Source organism: Haliotis rufescens, unplaced genomic scaffold (assembly GCF_023055435.1).
Source record: "Haliotis rufescens isolate VD_foot unplaced genomic scaffold, xgHalRufe1.0.p SCAF_39, whole genome shotgun sequence".
NCBI lineage: Eukaryota > Metazoa > Mollusca > Gastropoda > Lepetellida > Haliotidae > Haliotis > Haliotis rufescens.
Genome location: NW_025964101.1, coordinates 1,576,662 through 1,603,098, shown reverse-complemented (window position 1 = coordinate 1,603,098; position 26,437 = coordinate 1,576,662). Strand labels below are relative to the sequence as shown.

The window sequence follows — 26,437 nt, the reverse complement described above, 5'->3', positions numbered from 1 at the left end:
TTTATCTAGCAATTTTCACCAGTCGTTTCCAGCAGTCTATATTGATAGCATTGCTCAAATCACGGGGTCTTGTTTGCCATTGCTGAAAATGCTCAGTCGATTGCCCATTTGAACCACTCACAGTATCAAACGACGTACTTCGAGACTAAAAATGACATTCGTAACCTTTCTTACAAAGGATTATACAGAAGATTTCACATTTCCCACGAAATGAAAGGTGTGATGGCACGCAATGTCCATTGTCATTGGTGTCATGCAAGGAGAATAATTCCATCATTATATTTAAACGTTACCATCGAGAGGATTTCCCATCTATCCCCTTGATGAAAAGAGAGCCCAAGGTCGGGATTTCCATTAGCAAAACATGTTTGGGTTTTGTATCATGAGGTACGACTGTATTTAAGGGTAGTGTTTTGGAACTTAATTCAAGATTACAAAGGAAAACGGAGTTATGATGAGAATTGATTGAATGTTTTACCTCGATAACAGGCTTTTAGAGATAAACGACAATAATGACTGACAGGAAACAGTTACCCCTCTACTTGTGGGACAATACAAATACTATCCACAATCATAATGATCATCTGTTACAAAGTCATTGGTTAATCTTCTCATTGACAAGAATAAACATCAAAGGAAAGTTAACCATTGAGACTTCTTTATTCATTATTTCATACGATAAAAATATACATTTATCCCTACTTGAAATGCTAGCATGAAAGGATTTGTGATCCATAAATGCAATGATCTGCTTATTAAACATTCCTACCACAGATTATTCCCAAGACCTTAACCTACTGGACCTCATGGTAAATAGCTACGACCTCCGTCACAGGGGATTTTCCTCCCATATAAACAATACCCCTCACTGAAATAGAGATAAAAGCTGCGTTAAATTGTTGAATTCAAATCCTCAAACACACACACGTATAATCAGTACAGCAGTTCCCAATGGACAAAGCATGAAAATGATTAAATACAGTTTGTTCCTGTAGTGTGTAGAGAATAAGTCTCATAATGTTCAAGCATCAACGGCACTGATCATAAAAGCCAGTTCTAAGTCTATAAATACCAAACATAATTACCGTTTAGTACCACGCTCACAAACTATAGAAACAAGTTGTCTGACAGCAGCTAGAAGCTACAGGGTCTTACAATGATCGTATTTTCCTGACAGCTGTTTATGACGCGTCTAGACTATCGGAGTTTGGGGCTATTTACCTATTTCATGAACTGATCATGACTTTTGATAGCCTTTTCCTGGTATGAATGCCAGACTGGCTATTGCTTTAATTGAGTTGGCCTTGTGTGAGGGAACATTATCTAATCAGACGCTTGACCAGGGGTCAGAAAGAACCTGGGATGTACTTCACGCTGACCACAACCTCCTTCTCCAAAATCTTAGGCTCTAAGAGATGATGATTTTTTCCACTTATTTAATAACAGGCTGTCAAGGGTAATAAGGAACACATGGGTTGACGTCAACAGTGTCTAGGTTTCGATTTTTTGAGGATGCTTGTGATTCCTTGTCTGATGAGGTATTGCCTCTAAATTCAATCTTTGCATTACCATAGAGACGTGATAATTAGAATTATGTGTTTGAGGATATAACGAAATGGCGAGAATCAAGAATTCTAGAAAATAAGTTAATAAGGATATTTCTCCATGTCACAAGGTGCAGAAAAGTAATGTTCCGAGTTTTTAGCTTCCATTTAATAGGATTTGATATAGGGTTCGTATATGCCCTGTATATGATCCCTTCCTCACACACACGCGCACGCACGCACGCACACACACACGCACGCACACACACACGTATACACATATACACACACAGATACACGCACACTCTCCACCATCAACCAAGGCACACATGGAGTAAATATGGAATTAATGTTATGGTGGACGGGGATGGCATGTCTTGAGGCGTACACATATTATTGTATTATATAGTCAGTGTTTGGTGCTGCATCTGATTTGGCAAATGTTATTCAGCAGATGTTATTTCATACCTTAAGATTTGTTAATATTCACTTAATTCTTCACTAAACGATGACTATAAACAGGTTTACCATGCTCTTTTTGACGAAGGTAAGGCATGCTTTCATATAACCAAGTTATTTCATTAGACGAGTATTGACATACCAATCCACATGCCACCAACAATGTGGGTAACACACAGCGAACTATATACTTCTTTCCACCGTAATATCTGCCTTTGTGACAAAAATACAAACAGGCTTCACTATTCTGAATAAATTGTCTGCAGGTTTTCTGAGAAAAGAATCTAGTTATTTCCGATGTGCAGAAAATCTTCAATGTCTGGACAAAGAAAATATGTATTAAAACAAGCAGCTGGCTTAACAACTACAGAGGTTTGAAACTTTGGAAAGGGGAAAAGTAATTGAAAAGAGTGAGCGAGTACTGTTTTACGCAGCTTCTATCATTGCCCCAGCAATATAATGGTTGTTGGACCACAGAAATGGGATTCATATATTGTACTCAGTTGGGGAATCGAACTCGGGTTGAACTCAGCCCCCCCCCCACCCCCCCCACCCCCCCCCACCCCCCCCACCCCCCACCCCACACACACACCCCACCCCACTCCCCCCTCATCGTTATGATACTGACATTCCAGATATGAATGCCAGATGTTTCACAATGCCCAAGTTCCTGCTCATTGAAAAATATTTGCACTGGGAGCCAAACTCAAGGGTTTAATGACCTCCCTACCAAGACAACATCCAACTGTTTGACTTGTCTGAGATAGTATGAGTGATGTGTCTATTAAAGCTGAATTATATACCACTAAAACTTGAAAAGAGGATATTTCTAATTTGGAAATACTGCAAATCTAGGTAAATATAGACCGGGCTGCTTCGGAATTTAAACTTTTTTGTTCACAGAAATATTTTGCATTCGTCAGATTGAACGATTTGTCTGATGCATTATATCCTTTACCAGTTCATCCGTTAAATTCTTCCCTGACCTCTTCTGTACTTTTGTATATTACAGTACACTATTCATGTACATCTGTAATGTCTACTGGCATAGATGTACGTAGGCCTTCATTGTACAGATTTCCATTATCTATAGTCCTGATGAAAAGAAACTGACCAGTCTGACCTATGCATTACTCCTCTATTTCCGTCAGAGCACACTCCTCGGAGACGAATCAAAGAAACAGGAATTATCTGCATCTCCTAAGAGTTAGTATCATGTAAACATATACTTCCTAATTGTCGGGGCCAAAACGGAAACCCTTACGTCACGCTAAATAGAGCTTTCCTGAACGCTAGATATACACGCTTCTTCAACGACTCCGAGAGGTACTGGCATACGTGTACGTACACTACTGTTGAAAACACACATCCATTTCAAAGCGAACGCGACGCGAACATTTCGCTGAACGGATGCGATCGTTGAGTTGTTAGTTCACTACTTGCTAAAACAAACGTCTCGAACGAAAACGCCTTACGAATATTTCGTGGGCAATTTCGAGACCGTCTGGAAGTTTGTACAATACTGCCAAAACAAACATCCCTTCGATCGCGAACGTAACGCGAAATTTCACGCCATGATTTCGATCGTTGGGAAGTCAGCGCGTTATCAAATGTTAAGTGTGCAGAAGATGATAGGGCCATTCTCCATTTCGTTTGCAAAAAAATATTCGTATCGTTAAATCCACAGATATTTTCCTTAGCACAAATCTTAACTCACACTATGTTAACCGTTTCCTCAAATGAAGTAAGGTCATTGCGAAGAACATGGTTTATGGACTGACAATGACCACCTATCAGGAGAATCAACATCGTCTGTCTTATTTGAAGACCCATGTTGATCCTGGTGTAATTATTGCCACTGCATTGATTCTTGTCTCATTCTTGCCAGCTATTTATTCACCTTACAGATCCGCTCTTAAATCATGTACTCAGGTAGACCAACGTGTGGTGATTTCGTCTATCTATTGACGTCAATATTACGCTTGCTCAGTCTACAAGTGTAATAGTATAGGAAGGCTTGTGATTAACTGAGCAATTATGATGAAAGATATCGTATATATAGGACATAAGGAGTTATGATTGATACGTCTGACATTTTTGGGGCATCGCCCTGGTTCCATGGCCCAGACTGGCTTCAGAGGCCGCAGTCGGCGCCAATCATACAGCCATATATTCATGACAATGAAATAAATCAACATAGTTACAAACATCTGATTTTTTCTGGACAAAATTGATTGATTGAACCAACACATGTGGTTGGACTCAGTTTAAAACAATCAAACATCTTAATCATGTGTGTTCACACAATACGAAGTGTCCCTTGATAAAAACAAATAAGAAAAATATAACATTATCTGAAGAATTGCTTTAAATTAACAGTGATGACACTATGTGTAAGTGAAATGGATGAGCCCCTTACGTCCAAACGGTAGTTTAAGAAATAGTTCTCTCCAGTAACTGGAGTACAGTGACATTTTCAATACGTTCCAAGGATCTAAGCAAAATTGGCAGGTGTAACCATGAGCCCAGTGCAGAAGACGTAGCTCTTAACACCTGCAGGAGCTCGGAAATAACATTAAGGTTAGCAATAAAGCAAATGATATATGAGTTGACTAGCTGAGACTGGAAAGATAAAAGGTTTTGTTCTTATTAGTCCCATTATGAAGTAGGCAGTGATATCTTCGGACACATAGACCAAATTGCTTTTGCGCATGTCGTTTATATTGCGCTTTCGGGGGATCCCGAATATTGATCCCAAAGGCCTGAATCAGATGTTGACATACGATCACCCATTGTCGTACACCTGAGGTTTATATAAATAACTACGCTTATATCGAGGTTGTGGGAATCCGTGATGGTGATGGTGATGGTGATGGTGATGGGGATGGTGATGGTTTGTTGCCTAGCAAACGATATGACCCCGGAGGAACATACAGTGTTCTTGTAACCAAAGCTATTAGTGGTATCGTGGAAACAATGCCAAGAGATGCATGGGTGTTCGAGATATATAAAAAGGGTTGGTGTTTGGCGTATTTTCCAGGTGTATATATATCTCCATGTAAGGAGTGAGTGATTTCGGTTTAACGCCACTCTCATGACATGTCAGAATAAGGTGGGAGAAAGGCCCAAGGAGCGTGTCGTAGAATTTACCACAGGTAGGTTACTGACAGGCGAACCAGGAATCATTCTCGAATCAACATCTGCTACGTAAACGTTTTCAATAGGTGTCTTCGAAATCATTGGATTACGGTTCACAAAAGTGGCATTTATAATGATTCCCACAAAATACAATATTAGGTATACAATCAGACAAAATGACGGCCAGGTGGGCAGACAGAGAAATATATTCCTTAAATGAACTATGAACTATCAACTTAACGTTTTAATGCAGTTTAAGTTCTACGATAATGCAAAATGGGTTTATCAATAAGAATCGTTACCAGACGTTTGTAAAGGCTATACTTCCCGGTTGCGAGAAAAAACATGAACGTCGCTCAGATTTCTAGTCAATTACGTTATTTATGCTTTTGAACTGACACGAGTTCCTGTATATCGACACTTGATCAGGGCTTGGCTTGAAAAAGCTGTGAGCAAGTTATTTGAGCTAAAGTGTGTTTCAAACGAAATACAAAAAAAATAAATATTTGTAATAACATCGGATGAAGAAATATTTATATAACATGTCAGCAACACTCTCTTGTTTGAGGAGGGAAAAATCAATCATACCAATGTAAAATCAATTTTCTCACGGGATTGATTTTTTTGCAGTTATATTAAGAAAGATGTAAACGATGTTGCAATGCTGTACTAAAAAAACGACTGTTTTCTCCAAAGAGAAGAATAACAATATTCTTTATGCATATTGCATTTACATCGTGATAATATGAATTACACGAAACCACAATATACATTCTTTTAAAAGCTCCAGGCGAAGGCATGGCAGGATCATTTAACGAAACTCATTTTACTTTCAATATAGGCAATTTTACAAATGGATATGTTTTCGTTTGGTTAAAGCGGGCAGAGGTAATGTGCTATGGATAGGAGTTAAAGCTATAGTCGAGCACTCAGACTAAGTATTGAGTGTGGCCTGATCAGTCACAGGATACGTCTCAGAGCCATCTTAACCATGATGTTCTGTTGTATGTCTGCTCAATAACATAATTTGTCCTACTTTTGCCCTTGACGATTATTCATGCTCATACGATTATTCATACTATTGACTTTCTTAGAATATAGAAAGGGTTTTGTCGCTCTTATTTAATTGACATATGATATGGATTAGGTCAAGGTTCTTTTCTGTATAGGTTAATGAATGGTAAGAAAATAGAAACGACAATCATTTTTCCGATAATCATTAGAAATAGGCAGAGTCAATTGTGCTATTCCGACTATATCATGAACATGTTTTTTTAATCACTCTCAAATAGTGCTGAAACCCGGTGTTCACAAAGAGGTGAGCGTATTCTGCCCTGCCGGTGGCCCCTGTCACAGACACATGCACAGATAAATCAGTTCACTTGATAAACCACGGAAACATATGGTAAGTCAAAATGGGGAATTGCAAAGGACATCATTTTTGTCACCAATGCGTCAAATTTAAAAATATCCTCCACATGTCTGGCACAACATTTTTTAAAGCTTTACTTAGATAGAGATAGATAAATACCATTCCAGCTACCTAAATGATTTGTCATACACCTATGTTTAGGCAGTAATTATTGCTCTAAAAGTAATGATTATCTCATAATTATCGTAGTCGTCATTAACATCGCCAACATTCACTCATCATCCCAACTAATGCTCTATAGGCACGTCTTCGATTTTCCATGTGATTGCCACGTAATTACCAGCAATTAAATCCCATTATAAACTCCCGCGTGTATATGCAAAATCACGAATTGACAAAGCATATGAAAATCATTGATTATAGATTAAACGATGTAAAGTGTATGTCTACATATGCTACCAGGGCATCACGTGCACCGTCACCTCATAGAAAGTGCATTCAAACATTGTGTTACAGCAGGGACATAGACAAAACAATTTCAATATTCATCATAAGTCTCCGCCAAAAGCAGAGTTGATTGTATGATTCCGTCTACTTCTTGAGCATGTGTTTATGGATCCCTTTGAAATAGTGATGACACCAGGTGTTCGCGAAAAGGTGAGCGTATCGTCCCCCACAGGTGTCACCCGTCACAAACACATGGAAAGGCAAGTCAATTCTCACCTGAAAAAAACGCTCTGGAACGTATGGTACAAGTCAAAATGAGGAATCGCATCGGACATCATTTTTGTCACTGATGCGTCAAAGTTGGAAATGTCCTCCACATGTGTGTCGAAAGACGTTCGTCCACCACAATTCTAAAACGCCGAAATTACATCTTTGGACATCAATTGGTTTCGATAATAGGTATCACCTAAATATCTCCCAAACATAATTGTTACAGTATAATAGCGGTATCCATTTACCGCAATACCAGGTTTCCTTTGAATCTATTAAATGAAAATGATTGTGCTCTGCAATAGGCATGTGCTCTAACATCGGAAAAGACTTTCATTAAAAACAGCGTAAATAGACTGTCGTGATCACGTTAATACTGTGTAACCTGGCCAAATGGCATAGAACATGAACTAAATATGGCACTCCGTAAAAATACATTTTCTTGTGAGACTATTAGCACAAAAACGCCACGGGGGAATTTGCTGTTGCTGGTCGAATATTGATATTACAAATCCTTCTTGCACTGGCAGAGTTGCAAGAAGGTCACATATCGAATCAGAATAAGCTGAGGAAAAAGGGTCTATCTAAAAAAAGATAATGTCAGGACCAAGAACAAGAACGTTTTCAGGAATTTACGGAAAAGCATTTGCATAAATATTGCTTTGGGTTTAAGTTTTTAGAGACATACAACACGTCAATGCTAGAGAATAACCAGTCTCGATTTTCCAACGAAAAGAATGCCATTACACAAAAGGCAAAATAGGAGGGAAAATTATATAAATGGATCACTGAAAATCAGTTCGCGAAAAGAGTAAGCTGCCCACTGGTAACACCGTCGTTTACACAATTTGCATTAAAAAAGTATTTATTTGTTGCGAGAAACACACATTGCGTTAGTCGGTTTGATTTGTTAAGGTAACATAAAAGGAAAAGGGACAACCCCTTTTCCCATCAAGTTATTCTTGCTCTTTTGTAAACTACATTTAGCTTTTGATTTGCAATTATGCTGCGCATTTTAAGAGATGTTGATGATGGTGATACGTGAAGAAGGACAATGTATGTAGGTTTGGAGGTGGAAAAAATGACATGCATTGTACTCAAAAGAGAGACATCAGACTTATTTCCAAAATAATCTCACTCTTAAACAGGGCACAATGCCTACTTCAAAATCACGAAGTACTTCCTTGAAATTAAATTAAAAAACTTTTTCCTTTTAAAATTTCAAATCATAAACATGTAAATGCTCTGAAAACAATTGCATATATATTTGATTTGGTACCATTTCAATCTGAAACCAATAACTATAAAGAATACACATAAAAGATTTCTATTCAGTTAGATGTAGATATTATTGAAAATAAAAGTAATGAAATTTTATCGAAACCATTTCAATCTCAAAATCGATAGCTTCCCCGGGGACATGGTTTTGTTGGCAACGTGTGGGTCTGTTATGAGCCTAGCTGCGGAGAAATATGGCGTCTAAAGCTATTAAAAGTGTCATGCCTGCTTTATGATTCTTCAAATTAAGCGTAAAAATCGTCTTTTCGTGAACACAGAAAAATATTAGTGTCCCCTAAAATAGCAATTCAGCGTCGTTCCATGTCACGGGATCACTTGAAGCGAAAATAATATACTCCCCATCTATTTGTCAGTCTTTATAGGCTTAGATCGCTCATAGACCTCTTGAGATATATCCTTAAACCGCCACATAGCAATATAGAATGTAATTAAAAATCCCCAAGGGGACCCTTGAATTCCAATTAATGCGTCCACGCGATATACTTGGGGCTATGTCCTACGGGATATGAGGACTAGAGAAAGGGGATTCGTCAAATGTATGGAAGCGCGGTGGTGCAAACATCGGTTCATAAGAACACTTTTTATGCTGTGTTTTAGGGTTCTAGAATAGTTCAAAAGCGTCCGAAACACTGTACCGTATCTCGGGGTTAATTCACGACCCATATAGACACGTAAGGATAATTTTCGCTCGAAAGAAGAAATGTTTTTAACAACTTATGACCTGAACGGGACGTCGTATTTTTTAAAATAGAGTTTTGTCGCGCGACTATTTCAAGCAAAAAATGAATGTGAAGAGTACATGAATCCGGCTAAATTAAACCTAGCGTAAAACCATTATCGATCCGACACCATAAAACGCCCTTCCACTAAATTCACCCGCGATTTTATTAGAGCGGACTTAGTCGTACTCTACTTCATAGTGTTGCGCTCGTGGTGCTAAAACTGATTCCCATTAGTGGGCATGAGAAGGCGCGATGACATGCCAACGTTTACAATTCAGCCAAAAAACCTAACCAATTTCACGTTTGAATTTACGGCTACCAATGTAGTGACCCTCAGCAGCATTTATAATCAACTTTATTGGCTCGGTCCATTATGCGTCTTTTGTGTTTTGGGTCGGATATGAACACGATTCGTAACTCAAATGTGCACCATAGATATATTTTTCTACAAGTAGTGCTTGTGTTTTTGTTATCTCATATATGGATATATTGTCTCGTTAATGATATATAGTCTGTAGGTCTATCTGGAATCCGGGTTTAACGCACTGAAAGTTGGAGTCGTACCAAAGGCACATACTTAAATCTTGAAATTAATGCGTCTTCAAATCAATGCGACTGCTGACCCTAGCCAAAATGCGACTCAATATCAATGCGACTCCCTCCCCCACCCATCCCCAGTGGAAGGGCACCTATCCTTACCTTAATCCAGCCTTACCTTAATCAAATAACAAACAGCACCGCTTACTAGCGCTGAGTAGAGCACTTCCTTAAAAACAATAAACAATGTTTTCCTGAAAACAACACACAGTTTATCTGTTTATTCTGTTGAATGACATCAAGGACATTCAAAAGCTTGGTTGGTTTGTTGGTTTGTTGTTTAACGCCGCACTCAGCAATATCACAGCTATATGACGGCGGCCTGTAAATAATGGAGTCTGGACCAGACAACCCAGTGATTGATATCATGAGCATCAATCCACGCAATTGGGACCGATGACATGCATCAACCAAGTCAGCGAGCTTGACCACCGATCCCGTTCGTCGCCTCTTACGACAAGCTTAGTCACCTGTTACGGCAAACATTGGTTGCTGAAGACATATTCTACCCCGAATCTTCAAAGGCAATAAAATAAAGTAATACTAGTTTCTATCACAGATTTTGCAGGATCAATATTTGAAAGTACAGCACAACATTTATAAATTGATACATAAACTGCATGGCATTTGTATACATGAAAATTGGATTTGACCAAAAAACGTTACTAAGCTGAAACAGTCGTGGAAACACTGCTAACTCGAGGCTCCATACTTGTCATGTGAACGCGTTTACTGATGTGTGCATATTTACACCAGGAGCAAATTTGCATCATGTCTGGAGCAGGTGCAAATGTCAATGTAAATTTGCACTGTGTGTATATGTTGCAATGTGAACGTTTATGTTAACGTAAGAGGATGATGTGATAAATATCTGTTCTTTTGCCAACATCAAACAAATTGTCAACAGTTGCCAACTTCTATGCGTATATACAGAGTTGAGCGGACGGTTGTCTTTTGGTTTCAAGGAGTCAAAACTTTGTGTACAAATTAACACATGTTACTTTTACGCGAAAATATTCGGTGAAGTAAGTCTCTTCTCATTCAACTTTGATTGGAAAACAACCTGTTTTGTGTTAAAAGTCGTCAACGGACTCTGGAATATGTGTGCCTTACACAATTTACATACTTTGTTTACACACCTAAGTTGATAGTTAATGTGCATATACACACGTATGTATAGTTACACCTGTGCAAAAGTACTTACGTTGTTAAATGTTGTGCATGTGAACGGGGTATAGGCCCGCATCAAATACATCCCTGTCGAATAATCAGTCCTTGTTTGTTTCATTCTAAGCCACCATAAAACATGGGCGCAGTTTATGTACACAAATATAGATTGGAGCATATAAACTCATTTTTTTGCATTTGAGATAAAATTGTACACTTCAACCGACTAATACAAGCGTGCAGAAGAGTGTCATTATAAGCCATGTTTGAGATATTGATATAAAAACAACAATTGAGGATAACTCGATCACCTTGCCCATCCGCCTCTGGGGGGAGACCCCAGCATAGGTACATCAAAAGGCAGCTGAATCGATAGCTATAATCAAGTAACGTAGACTCACTGCACTTAATTAATCAAACGTGCACAATAGGCCCACTGATGTGCGACGAAGGGCATACATAAAGATTCCTTGCTACAACAGGACACAACACGCGTCCTTTGACAGAAAGCATGGGCGTTTCAACCATCCTATTAAGCATTTTACTCTTAAAGAAACTCCGCACACACACCACACTGCGTGCACTGGTCGAACCTCTCGGAGCGATATGTCCGTATAAGAAATCTATGGTACTTGGTTTACTCATTATAATTGAAGCATGCCCCTTTCAAAGTCTTTCTTTAAGTTTTGTTTCTTCTCGGTACGATCACAATATTGGTTTGTAAGCTGTTAACCCTTGGGGCTTTCCCTAGACCCCACAATTAAACCTGTCCTTGATAAGGAGAACTAGAACAAGCCAATATAAGGGCGTCATATCTTTAAAACTGAAGCAAGGCAAGAATCGGATGGCGTATAGAGTTGGAGCGTCGTACGCGAATGACATAAAAAAATAGTTAGAGATGGATTCAGGAATCCAGGTTATATTACACTACTCTCGACTTTTATCCTCGCTTTCAGGAAAGCAACTTTTACCAAAATACATTGTAACTGAGGATTTCTCAAATTATCAAAGTTAATTTAGACTGACGGTTAAAAAAGATGTTCCGTAATGGTTTTGAACAAACGCCCATCCCAGACATACAATCGAAACCAAGAATATTACCCTCAGAAACAAGAGATTGTTTCTGACACAACGAGGAAATGAAGGATATCGAGACTGTTTATGAGTATTTTTCCCCCTTTTTTCGATAGGCTCCCAGCTTTGGCGAATTATTTGGTATCTGATCGATTCGGTCGGATTTAATCGAGGATGTTCTTTGTACGTGAGCCGAACTAGACCTTGGCAGGAACCAGGACAATTACGATCTTCAGGAAATAAAACATCACAGTGACAACGATAGCCACTATTGTTTATAGCTTTTAGTATTCAAACAGCGAGTCGTGTAACACATCCAACTTGAAATGTCTTGCGCTGGTTTTTTAGAACCAGTTTTATATCTAAAGTATCTAATCTGGTATTTATGACGTGGTTTGCTTTGGGCAACGTGTTATTGAGGACAATCACGACAGACTGAATTGCCAACGAAATGATAACGAGCTACGTTAAAGTATGAATTTCACCCCCAGTTTCGGTTGGGGAGATGAGCGGATAAACACATTACCTCATAACTGTTTAATTTTATATATTAACGTTTCCGATTAAAGCGATGGACCTGTGAGTGGGTGGTGTGGGTTTGACGTTGTCTGTTGTGTGGATTTGACGGTATCTGTTTCAAAACTTCAATGATTCGAACTTTTCGTTTGTTGAAGCTACGTTAAAATATGAATTTCACCACAAGTTTCGGATTTGGGAGATAAGAAGATGAACACATTACCTCATAACTATTTTATTCTAAATATTAACGTTTCCGGTTAAAGCGATTGACCTGTGAGTGGGTGGTGTGGGTTTGACGTTGTCTGTTGTGTGGGTTTGACGTTGTCTGTTTCAACACTTTAATCGTGTCAGGATGATCAGGGTGATCTAAAATAAAATAGTCCGACTATTGTTTTTTATATTATGCAGTTGACGCGACGAATCCGTGTGTGAGTGGTGTGGTTTGACGCTGTCAGAATCAATACTTCAGTGGTATCAGGGTGAGCAGGAAGTTCTAAAATGAGCTTATCTTGGACCTCTTAACACCCACGAGGATGTATTGTGTGATGAATGTTACATCTAGGCTCTGATCCTATAATCAGTAAATCCTGCCATACACCTCCCATAACACTCATCACTGCATCAAATTTGGAACAAATGAATTTTCCAAACGATTTTCAAGGCATGCATATGTCAGAGTTTGTTTCCACCCACCCAAGTGTTTGTTCATTCACAGTGTCTTTGATTTTGTTTGAAATAAAGCATGAACACTCATTTAATGACACGGGAGCAAATTACCCTCTGAGGTGGTCTCGTAAAAACTGAAGCTGTGTTCGTCTTCTGCTTCCCTGCGTGTAATCATGTGTACGGAGTTTTATTAATCACCTTCTTTGGAGTCCACGTCCTGCCAATTCACTCCTGAAACTTTGATCCGGTAAGTGATAAGTAATGTCTTGTATTGTTCCGAAAGTACACATTTATTGACGGTTTAGTAACCAACGGGTAAGGGTCTATTTCTTTTCACATCAATAATTCTCGCCCAGTTAACAGTTTAAATTTAACAAAACGAGTTTCTCCCTCGTGACATTGGACAGCTGATGGATAAAACCGCACCTTTGCTACATCAACGAAAATCTTTCGAAGGCCCTTCTGCCAAACAGGCTTGGAACTCTCTTTTTTATCATCATCAATCATCATTGTCTTTGGGTGGCTGATTGGATTATGCCTGTCAATATGACGATAGACAGGCGGTTTCTTTATTACATTGGAATGCAATTGTTATGAAATACTCACGGTTGCATGTCGAGAAACGTCAAGCCTTCTGTCCCGTTACAGAGATTATTTCATCAAAGCATTCATGAATATATGCTAGAGAAAAGCTAGTACACTTACGGACAGAAATCGTATCATATGTTCTGAATTTAATTGATTTGCCATGCAGTTGAAGTTCTAGCAATGCAAGCAAGTTATTGTATGTTCCGCAGTGCGGGAGTTGCGTATCACGGATTTGTTCGATGATGGTCCGAGGTTTGTCAGCACTATACCTGTGCTCGTCTGTTTCAGTGAGGTGTTAAACATCTACTCCCTGCATATGCATCACTTCGAGCTTTCTCGACATTCAAACTGACACGCCGGGATATCATTGAAATACTGAATATGAAATTGCAATGATTCGGATAATGGGTATATGCATTTTTCGCTTCCATTTATCCCTTTAACTCACCGTCTTCACTACGCTCCTCCATCACCTGCCGATATGCAGCGAAGTGCTGATGTCAGTTTATATTTCACCAGCTAATGAAACGATGCCGTGAATAAGTCACGGAAGTCAAATGAGCCCTACTCCGTGAACGCTACTATTGCCTGACACTGAAGCATTGAGTAGAGCAGAAAGCACGAGGCTATGACACACATTGCACTCGATGTCAAGAGATAACTGCCGTTTCTTTATGTAAACTGGGCGCTCATTGGTCTATTCATATGTGATGAAGGATCTTGACTTGTACGAAATGTTCCTGTGTTTCTTCGGGTGAAAATTGACTTTCATTTGCATGTGTTTGTGACGAGTGTCACCGATGGAGCAGGACGCCGGCACTTTTTTGGGAACACCTTGTATCATAACCATTTAATAGTGATTCATAGGCACATGGTCATGATGCAGTCGGAATCGTATAATAGTCTCTGGCAGGGATTTCTTATGAATATGGAATAACGGATTTTGTCGATTCTCTCTCTCTATATTTATATTTGGTGACTTCTTGGCGATGTCATAAATAGGCATGAATGTTTGTTTCCATACCATTGTGTTGTTCATTGGACATTCATGACAACAAAACAACCTGCGCCAGAACTGGAATACAATGCTCTTCAGTATATGAGGAAACTTGACAACATGTAAATGCCGTCACAGTTTGAATAGCAGTGCTAGAAATTTCATGACAAGCAATTTAAATAGAAAGTGGCCGCAATGAACAAACTGTGATATTCTACGCGTGTGACTGAGCGTTATATAAAATCTTTATCGTTGGAATTCGTTTTACTGCATATGTACTGAAAAACTTTGAAAACCCATATTCGAAATTATATATATTTCGACAAAGTAGCCAAAAAATCTAATTATCTGGTTCTGTTTATGAAGGCATGGGGTTATCCAAAACAACAATATCATTATGTGACACAGTCATCATTCGTTGTCATGCGAGTTAATATTTACTGTTGAAATTGTTTTCTTGTTTTCCCTCGAGTTAATGTTGATTATGCGTTCACATTGTGTGTCAGCATATATATTTCATAGATAATCCTTGTTTCTTCAAGAATGAACCAAACCACGTCCATGTCATTCATCAGTAACAGTTTCGAGTTGGAGTTGTTCCAATTGTCCCCTCCTCCCCCACAATTAGACGGAAACGTAACGTATTCACTCGTCATGGAGATGCTGCCATCATGCAATCCTCCCCCCTCTCTCTCCCCCTCTCACCCTCTCTCTCTCTCTCTCTCTCCATTCCATTGCAAAATAGTGATAATACTTATATGAGTTGATAATCATGGAGATGCTGCCATCATGCAATCCTCCCCCCCCCCCCCCCCCCCTCTCTCTTTACCTTGCTCTATATCTTGAATAGATCCATCGTCGCATTTTGCATTACATTTTAGACTAGTTTATTATTTGCTTACAGTGATACCCATACATACGAAAATCGATGGTGATATCAGGCTGAACCCTATGAACACATCACAGGGCAGTGAGTGTTGTGAACACGAACTACTCCACCAGATTTCTAACTAGAGCTTTTCATTACTTCTAAAAGAAGGTTTTCTATCGTTTTCAAGGAACTCTTTTAAATCACTCCGCGACTGCGTACCTCGGCCAAATTGGAAGTCGTGATATTGTGCCCTTTGAAACTTCTGCTTTGAGCAAACGCTACGAGTACTTCATATCACATGAGCTGTGATTCAATTGCATTCAAAAAGTTTATCCTTTTATCTTATTTTCTCTTCCTTTTCCTCATGTTATTTTTTCTCACACGTTCCAATCGCATACCAGGCATTAAGAACTGATCAGAAATTGTTATCGATATGAAAGGGCTTAATTTATCGCATTTCACCAGAACTGTCGACAACACTTCAGAAGCATATTGTAATTGTATCTTGGCCCTAACTATCCAAACTACGGGATTCTATCGAAAAGAGTAATATTTGATAAGGAGAGCCACATGCCAAGGCTACAAAGAGCTAACTAGAGTTTAGAATAAATTTGATAATTTGATCGAACATCTGTTTTCTGTTGTATTTTCGTCAGTTATTCAAACTGTCTCAAAATAGCATCTTAGATCGATATTATTTATACATCAAAGTATCGTCAATCCTTCAACAACGACTTGATGACAGTATATTTACACCAATCTGACAAAACAAGCACATTATGTTAATTAATGAATTTAAAATCATTCATATAAAACATAAACTGAAGAGCAAAAGGAAGTATACTGCTTAGGTCATTTTGTCATATGTTTGATTTTCAATTAAAAATATATGAAGCTAGCGATATAGAATAGTATGAACTGTACTTGGGCTTAGTTAGCACTCAGAGAATACTTCTACACGGTTTTAGTTGGGAAGATTTTGACAGTTAAAAGAAAATAATACACAACTGCCAATGGGTATCCTTTCTCTGAAAATCAATGCTTTTTTTCGGCCCAAATTTACAACATTTCAAACATGGTAGGGGTCATGTGGTTGCAAATTAATTTTTTACACCAGTCTCCATTGAACTAATATATTTTTACATAAGATTACACAGTCACAGGTTACATTTTACAAACAAGTGCAGGAATGAGTGATGGTTAAATAGACATAATCCAATTAATTTCTTAAAATTGTTTCACAAGAATCCAATGTTTGTTTGTGCCCTAGGGATTTGTTGCACGAAAATATCTAATGATATTTCTGTGTAGTAGTATGATGTTTCTCACTTTTCCAAGATCAGAAAGTGTTAAAAAAACGTAATTACCCCAACAGGTTTTACCTGGATTACTGGGCGAGGGAGTAAGGGTGAGGCAAAAAACTAGCACTTACTTTTTATGCAAGTTGTGTGTGGCGGGTGCTACATGTAAAGAAGGATGTGCTTACCCTTTTGGAGAAGAACTGATGTAATCACTGTTTTTCAGAGAGTCATTTTTTAATATAAATTTCACCATTTTGCCTCTAACGTCCACAGGAATCTGTTTGGGCTGATAAGAGAGACCGATTATTCTCTGTCGTGGACGTTTTATAATAGTATGTCATAAACGGATCCACACGTAGGAGGCAACAATCTTAACAGTTATATATCCCACACTCATATGTAATAGGATACCTGTATTAACGTGTCTAGACAAATTGATCCATATTTCAGGCGGATAAAGTGTGGTCTAAACTACAAAAAAGTCTTTAGCCATGACAATCCTTACAATACTCATCGTCTCCAATGTAGACCATAATAGTCTCGGAGAATCGATTATTGGTAAACCACAGTCGTATATCGTTCCATTAGGCTGTTTTTCTGTAACTTTTATATAGCCGTCTTCCTATGCGAACGAAACAACATTTTTATACAGGTCTTATGTATGAGATGCGGCGACGACCGTATGTTCGAGCTGAAATTGTGACCCCTTAGACAGCAAGTGCGCAGAAAGAGACTATAATCGACATGTTGTTTCGTCTGGGAAAGCAAGTTCGAGGTCTATTTGGTTTCACCATTGCACAAAGGCATCAGTGATGACCTATACTGGGTCTTAAAACGTCGCAATTCTAAACGAGATCGTGAGCTGGAATAAAACGAGCGTTAAGCCAACATGGGTTGCTTATTCAAGCCCTCTTAGCTGTCTGCTTTAGTCAAATGACACCATCACACCATTGTGGGTCGCCAAGTCAGACTCTGAAGGAGAGGTGATTTAACAAACTACAACTAATGCTCTTTGGGTCTGTATAAGGAAACTGTATATGTTTTAAAAGCACAGAAACGTTAATGCATGCACGGTACAATTTGAAGCCAAGTTCAGGGCTGGTCACAATACATCTTATCCCTAGCAAGGCTTTCGCATATTACCTGCTGCCTTGAAAATACTGTGTTTAGGATAAGTGTGTCGGCGACCTTATCCCGACATATGATTTCCACTAACTAATTCAAGCTACGTGGCATCCTTGTTACAGACAACAGGACCAACGGTCATGTTTTTGGTAGTGTAGCATATTATTTTCCATATGAATGTTGGTAATATCACAGGTCTTAATAGCATGGTACGGTCACAAATGAAAAAAATACCTTTCTTCGATCGCCTCCTGATATTATAAGGAAATGGTCATTATGGAGAAACAATGCACATCCCAGACCTATCCATGCGGAAAGGGGGATTTAAACAGGTCTCTGCTATGCGTAAAGTCACCCCTCCTCCGTGTTGTTATCGCCGAGGGGTAATGTGAATTTAATGACGCGATTAGTACATCTTCATTTTCTATCGAAAGCCGAAAACAACGCGACCAACCTTCAGTACTGATATCGTCTCGAATATGAAACGTCAGTCAACACAGCTGATGACCTAGTTCTGCTCCTCTGGTCAAATGAAGCTGTTCAAGCAAACGGCTTTCTTCCATTTTCAGAAGACGAGAGCTGAGGAATAAGCTGTAGCAGACGACACCTTTAGGAATCAGCTGATCTGCCTCTTTCATCAGCGTCTAATGACCCTCTATGTTGAAGATAAATGAAACTTGGAGCAGAGGTGATTGTTAAAATCTCCTTAGCAGTGTGGGCAATGTTTGAGAAATGAAAAGGAATGACCTTGTAATTACAGAGTACTTTGCTACGGTGATGAGATCGCTACTCAATTTAGATTTAACTGCCTCATCATAAATTTCCACAGAGGCTATATGATTGAAGACGAGAATAATGTAAAATGTCAGCCTTCATCATCTTTTAATATCCTGTTTCAACGTGTAAACATAATGATTACCCGAAAAACATCATCTCTGCACATCGGGATAATAATTTAAATAATCTGACATTTTTTTATGATCGACTGTCAGAATGCATAATCAACAAATCATTAACCAAAGGCTAAGTATGATAGAACATGTAAGGCGGGCGAACCAACTGTCACTACATGAAGCTGTTGGCATTTAGGAAATCTATGATATATTCACTGAAAGGTTATTGCATATTTAACAGGTAATATACCACTGCTGAATGCAATTCTGTTGTATATACTAGAAGACGTTGTCTATACAGTAAACTACGGTTATAACGATATCAAAGGGACCACTTAGTTTACTTCGTTATAATCGTAGTTCGTTATAGGCATACATACAGCATAAATACAGCAAATGGCCGGGACCAAAAGTGCAGTTCGTTATATATGTCAGTTCGTTATAAGCATGTTCGTTATAAACGTAGTTTACTGTATAAGAATACCTTGTATTTTCGACGATGTATATATTATAAGACGTATATATAAGAACACGTATATACTAGTACGCCTTGTACAGAAAAGAAAACGTTGTACATATAAGGCGTTGTATATATACTAGAATACGTTGTATAAATATAACAATACCATGTATTTTCGAAGATGTATATATTATAAGACGTATATATAAGAAGACGTATATACTAGAATGTCATTTACATATAAGAAAACGTTGTATACATAAGAAGACGTATATATACTAGAATACGTTGTATAACTATAAGAATACTTTGTTTTTATTTTTTATGTTTTATTTTTTCGAAGATGTATATATACTCAACAACAAAAGTTTCTGTGACACCAATATTTAGCGTATTTCTCAAACAAGTAAAGTTTGGTTTTCAATATTGTAGTACATGTATGGAATCAAGTCACAAAAAACGCAACTGCTATAGAAAAGCATGAATTCCATGACTTTTATGCAAGCCACATGCATTTCACTACCCAAGAATAGGTATAAAAACATGTGCGTTAACGGGATTCCAAATGCATTGTTTAGCATCGTGCTGACAACAACCACTCGGAAAAACAACAAAATTACGCAATTATTTAACATTACAAAATGCCACGCCTGTCCTAAAATGAGCGTCTGCGAGCCATTGGTATGCTTGAAGTCAAGGATCAAGCCAACGTGATGTTGCAAGACAATTTAACGTCTACAGAAATACCATTTGGTGTTTATGGCAACGTTGGCAACAGACGAATGCAGTCAGAGACCATAACTGGATTCGAACGACACACCTACGAAATCGATTCCAGCCAGCAACAGTGACTGCAAGAAGCACCCTGGCCTTCGACGAACATCTTCACAAACCGTACGTCGTCGCCTCAGATGTGCAGGGATTGTCGCCAGAAGACCCGCCAGACGTCCCATTTTGACAGGAAACCACCGTCAAGCACGTCTACAGTGGTGCACACAGCGTCTACGCTGGACGGCCATGCAGTGGGGACAAGTTCTATTCACTGACGAGTCTCGTTTTCACCTTCAGACGAAGATGTGTTGCTTGCATCGCAACCAGAAGTGGACACACACGCTATTGATTTGTAAATTGACATTTTGGCATGTTCATGGTTTTTTTTATGTAATCACGCATTTTCTGAAGTCAGTATGGCAAATTAAACCATTTGAACACTTATAGGAGTCTTTCATCTGTTAAATTGTTTCAGATTTGGTAAAAAACATTACTCTGCATTAAATCTTATTCAATGTCACAGGAACGTTTGTTGTTCAGTATATCATAAGACGTATATATAAGAAGACGTATATACTAAAATACCTTGTACATATAAGAAAACGTTGTTTTTATAAGACATTGTATATTTTCTAGATTACGTTGTAGAAATATAAGAATACGTTGTACATGCATGTATACGTAAGAAGACGTTGTATATACATGTACCAGGATACGTTGTTTGTGTGGAAGAAGTGGTATATTCTAGAAGACGTTGTATAAACATGAAGACGTTGTATAAACATGTACCAGGATACGTTGTTTGTGTGGAAGAAGTGGTATATTCTAAAAGACGTTGTATAAACATGAAGACGTTGTATATACATGTACTAGAATACGTTGTTTGTGTGGAAGAAGTGGTATATTCTAAAAGACGTTGTATAAACATGAAGACGTTGTATATACATGTACCAGGATACGTTGTTTGTGTGGAAGAAGTGGTATATTCTAAAAGACGTTGTATAAACATGAAGACGTTGTATATACATGTACCAGGATACGTTGTTTGTGTGGAAGAAGTGGTATATTCTAAAAGACGTTGTATAAACATGAAGACGTTGTATATACATGTACTAGAATACGTTGTTTGTGTGGAAGAAGTGGTATATTCTAAAAGACGTTGTATAAACATGAAGACATTGTATATACATGTACCAGGATACGTTGTTTGTGTGGAAGAAGTGGTATATTCTAGAAGACGTTGTATAAACATGAAGACGTTGTATAAACATGTACCAGGATACGTTGTTTGTGTGGAAGAAGTGGTATATTCTAAAAGACGTTGTATAAACATGAAGACGTTGTATATACATGTACTAGAATACGTTGTTTGTGTGGAAGAAGTGGTATATTCTAAAAGACGTTGTATAAACATGAAGACGTTGTATATACATGTACCAGGATACGTTGTTTGTGTGGAAGAAGTGGTATATTCTAAAAGACGTTGTATAAACATGAAGACGTTGTATATACATGTACCAGGATACGTTGTTTGTGTGGAAGAAGTGGTATATTCTAAAAGACGTTGTATAAACATGAAGACGTTGTATATACATGTACCAGGATACGTTGTTTGTGTGGAAGAAGTGGTATATTCTAAAAGACGTTGTATAAACATGAAGACGTTGTATATACATGTACCAGGATACGTTGTTTGTGTGGAAGAAGTGGTATATTCTAAAAGACGTTGTATAAACATGAAGACGTTGTATATACATGTACCAGGATACGTTGTTTGTGTGGAAGAAGTGGTATATTCTAAAAGACGTTGTATAAACATGAAGACGTTGTATATACATGTACCAGGATACGTTGTTTGTGTGGAAGAAGTGGTATATTCTAAAAGACGTTGTATAAACATGAAGACGTTGTATATACATGTACCAGGATACGTTGTTTGTGTGGAAGAAGTGGTATATTCTAAAAGACGTTGTATAAACATGAAGACGTTGTATATACATGTACCAGGATACGTTGTTTGTGTGGAAGAAGTGGTATATTCTAAAAGACGTTGTATAAACATGAAGACGTTGTATATACATGTACCAGGATACGTTGTTTGTGTGGAAGAAGTGGTATATTCTAAAAGACGTTGTATAAACATGAAGACGTTGTATATACATGTACCAGGATACGTTGTTTGTGTGGAAGAAGTGGTATATTCTAAAAGACGTTGTATAAACATGAAGACGTTGTATATACATGTACCAGGATACGTTGTTTGTGTGGAAGAAGTGGTATATTCTAAAAGACGTTGTATAAACATGAAGACGTTGTATATACATGTACCAGGATACGTTGTTTGTGTGGAAGAAGTGGTATATTCTAAAAGACGTTGTATAAACATGAAGACGTTGTATATACATGTACCAGGATACGTTGTTTGTGTGGAAGAAGTGGTATATTCTAAAAGACGTTGTATAAACATGAAGACGTTGTATATACATGTACCAGGATACGTTGTTTGTGTGGAAGAAGTGGTATATTCTAAAAGACGTTGTATAAACATGAAGACGTTGTATATACATGTACCAGGATACGTTGTTTGTGTGGAAGAAGTGGTATATTCTAAAAGACGTTGTATAAACATGAAGACGTTGTATAAACATGTACCAGGATACGTTGTTTGTGTGGAAGAAGTGGTATATTCTAAAAGACGTTGGATAAACATGAAGACGTTGTATATACATGTACTAGAATACGTTGTTTGTGTGGAAGTAGTTGTATATTCTAAAAGACGTTGTATAAACATGAAGACGTTGTATATACATGTACCAGGATACGTTGTTTGTGTGGAAGAAGTGGTATATTCTAAAAGACGTTGTATAAACATGAAGACGTTGTATATACATGTACTACAATACGTTGTTTGTGTGGAAGAAGTGGTATATTCTAAAAGACGTTGTATAAACATGAAGACATTGTATATACATGTACCAGGATACGTTGTTTGTGTGGAAGAAGTGGTATATTCTAAAAGACGTTGTATAAACATGAAGACGTTGTATATACATGTACCAGGATACGTTGTTTGTGTGGAAGAAGTGGTATATTTTTAAAAGGCGTTGTATAAACATGAAGACGTTGAATATACATGTTCTAGAATACGTTGTTTGTGTGGAAGAAGTTGTATATTCTAAAAGACGTTGTATAAACATGAGGACGTTGTATAAAATATTTCCAATGGCTAAATCCAAATGGTTCACCTTTGATTCTTTGTTTCACAGGTGTCTCTCACGTTAACATTGCGGGGTGGTGTAATCATGACATCGATTATGTGTGAATATCGAATGAGAGACCCACCTCTGTAACCTACTTCCCTATATCCAGATCCATAGGAACATTTATCCAATTGCTCCCGCGCACGCATGTCAATACAATATTTAACACTGTTGTGTCAGGTGCAAGCTGGTACATTGTATCAAGACGTGGTAGAGCTTGGATTACCGCCATCGGTTTTGTGGATTACATCAATAATCTGCATGTAAGAAAATGTTTGTGACCACATAGAGTCTACATTAAGTGTTTTCTTAATCTACTGATTGATCTCGTTTTATTTCATGCGCGTTCCTCTGTCAACCTATTTTGCTGACAAAAACACTGAAGAGTGGGTATGGTTCAATGCCTGGGTGAAGCTTTCAAACAGTTTTAGACATGTGGAGATCATTTCCAAGTATGACGCATAAGTGACAGCAATTCCCTATTTAAATTTGTGCCATGTTTTTTTTCAGTTGAACAATTGCTTTGCCTTTGCATGGGTTTGTCACGGGTGCCACCGGTGGGGCAGGATACGCTAACTTTTTCGCGAACATCTGGTATCATCGCTATCAGTGATTCAGAGACACATGCTGATGAGAGAGTCGAAATAGTACAATCGACTCTGCTTGTACTGTTATGAAAGAGGTTTACAATATTGGGATAACAAAGAATGCATAAGTCTTGCCGTCTACCGCAGAATATTTACAAATGGAATCCTACACTGTAGATGATGATCATATCACAAGGAACGTCACAAATAACATGAAATGCCAGGATCGAGAACGTACCAGTAAGTAGGCGATATAATGGTAATAAAGCCTTATGTCTGACATATTAACGTTCTTGTTGCATTACTTGAATCTCTTATGACACGTACAATTCTTTAAAGGGGTCTAAATTCGGGACAATTAGCAACCATAGGAATTTTTATTGAAGTTTCACCAACATAATTTTCTTTGTCTGGTAGTTCAAATTTTAAAATACATACCAATCTAGCAGCTGCTGAATCCATAATTACACAATGTCTGTTTCACACAGGGCACACACTACATAGTCTAGGCAGGGACTGGGTTTTAAACCGTAGAGCACAGCCCCACCCGTTTTAAGTACCTTCGTTGACTACGAATTCAGTAAAGTACATGGCCAGAGCCATACTCTCCAGTCAAACGAGCCTGCGTGTCTTGATCATTGCCTCCCTTATATGTAATCCCATAAAACCGTTAATGCGTTGGAATTGCAACCCATGCCTTTTGAATCAGGTCATGGTGACTTTTTAAACTAATTTACATTAATTATCTCACTTCGCATGTAGCTTGGTTGCCATTATGTAACAAGTACGTGTGATCCCGACTTGTTATTGGGTTATAACGCTCCACTGATCATAACTGCTCAATAAGCATTGACACTTGGGATTGGACGCATAATTGGGACACATCACATCCAATCAGCATCACAATCGTTAATATCTGCAAATACAGCTGAAGTACAAATTCATTTTTCGCTCCGTTAAACGTTGAGAATCCATGAACTATTGACACTATTTTATTTCTCAAATCTAAGATGGTCTTTTTAAATCGGGACTGAAGTTTGAATGGTTAAACTGGAATATTTTCTAATCCAGAAGACCTGTACCTTTAGATGAGACGGAAACTAACGAGACACGAACAAAGACCTATTGAGGACTCAGTCGAGTGTCCAAGAGGAGACACCAACATTAATGATAACATAAGTTAGATTAACCTTTGAAAAGAGTGTCCAAAATTTGATTAACTTCGGCTCTAATTTCTTCTCAAACATTATAGGATGCATAAGAGGATTGGTGCTATATTTGTGACATTGTCTGTCATTAGATTGTTCAGCCTTGCAAACATTGCACCATTGACGGGAAGCAACCCAAGCGACTAGATTTGATTTATCCCAGAAATATAACCAAATTAATGGCATTAAGCCCTGCCCTACCCCGGGCGGTTCTTGGGAACAATCAAATAATAGTTTACACACTCGATTACATATATCACTCACAATTTTTTTTTTAAGGGACGAAAAGATTGCAGACGATGTAAGACACAGCGTCAACAGGACAAAGATTAAGACCGATATCCTAACACATCCGTGAAATTACAAATTACTACGATGGCAGAGTAATTGCTGTTGCAATAATTGAGAATGTGGTAATCTTCTTTTCGCTCTCATGCCGTCTTCCAGGTGATAATTCTAATGATTTGCCGATAACGACAGTCTTTATAACACGGGCATGATGGAAGGCATCTTTGGAGCTCTTTCGCTCGAGGAGACAGCATTTTTCGTTGGAGACGTGATTCTGACCATCAGAATGGTTGACTTAACAACAGCTTGCGCTGGAATATTTAGCTTTTTGCCAATGGGCAATTTCAATATTCATTGTAGGACTCTATGTTTTACCCTGGTATTTTTTATTGTCAACATGCTGCTTTGGTCGATCACAATCTCATGAGTAATCAGACATGTAAATTATTTACTTCAGATACAATGGTGCAAGAAGCAGGGATAAAGAAGGCACAATTTGTTTGAGCTGGGATCTGAACTTTTCATCTTTTCCGAAGGGGTGGAATCGTGTCAGAGACAGTGATATTTAAAATTCCATCCGGACTATTTTAGGCAGAAGGAACATTCCAGTGGCCACTGCAATACGTCCTGATGACGAAGGTACGTAACGTAATCATCAGCTATATGGAATCTGTCAAAACCAAACACTGACCAATCCCGATTTCTGTCAATAACGAACCACATTGACGAACCCTACTTACATAAATCATAATATTTCTTTCAACTTCGTCTTTATTTGTTATTTATTCAGATCTAATATAACCTCGAAAATGCG

General features: G+C 38.2%; 1 protein-coding gene across 1 annotated transcript in view; it reads right to left on the bottom strand.

Moving 5' to 3' along the window:
* LOC124147230 (alpha-2Da adrenergic receptor-like) overlaps positions 1-26,437 on the bottom strand; it is a 125,315-nt gene that overhangs the window by 33,338 nt on the left and 65,540 nt on the right. The gene's annotated exons all lie outside the window — the stretch shown is intronic.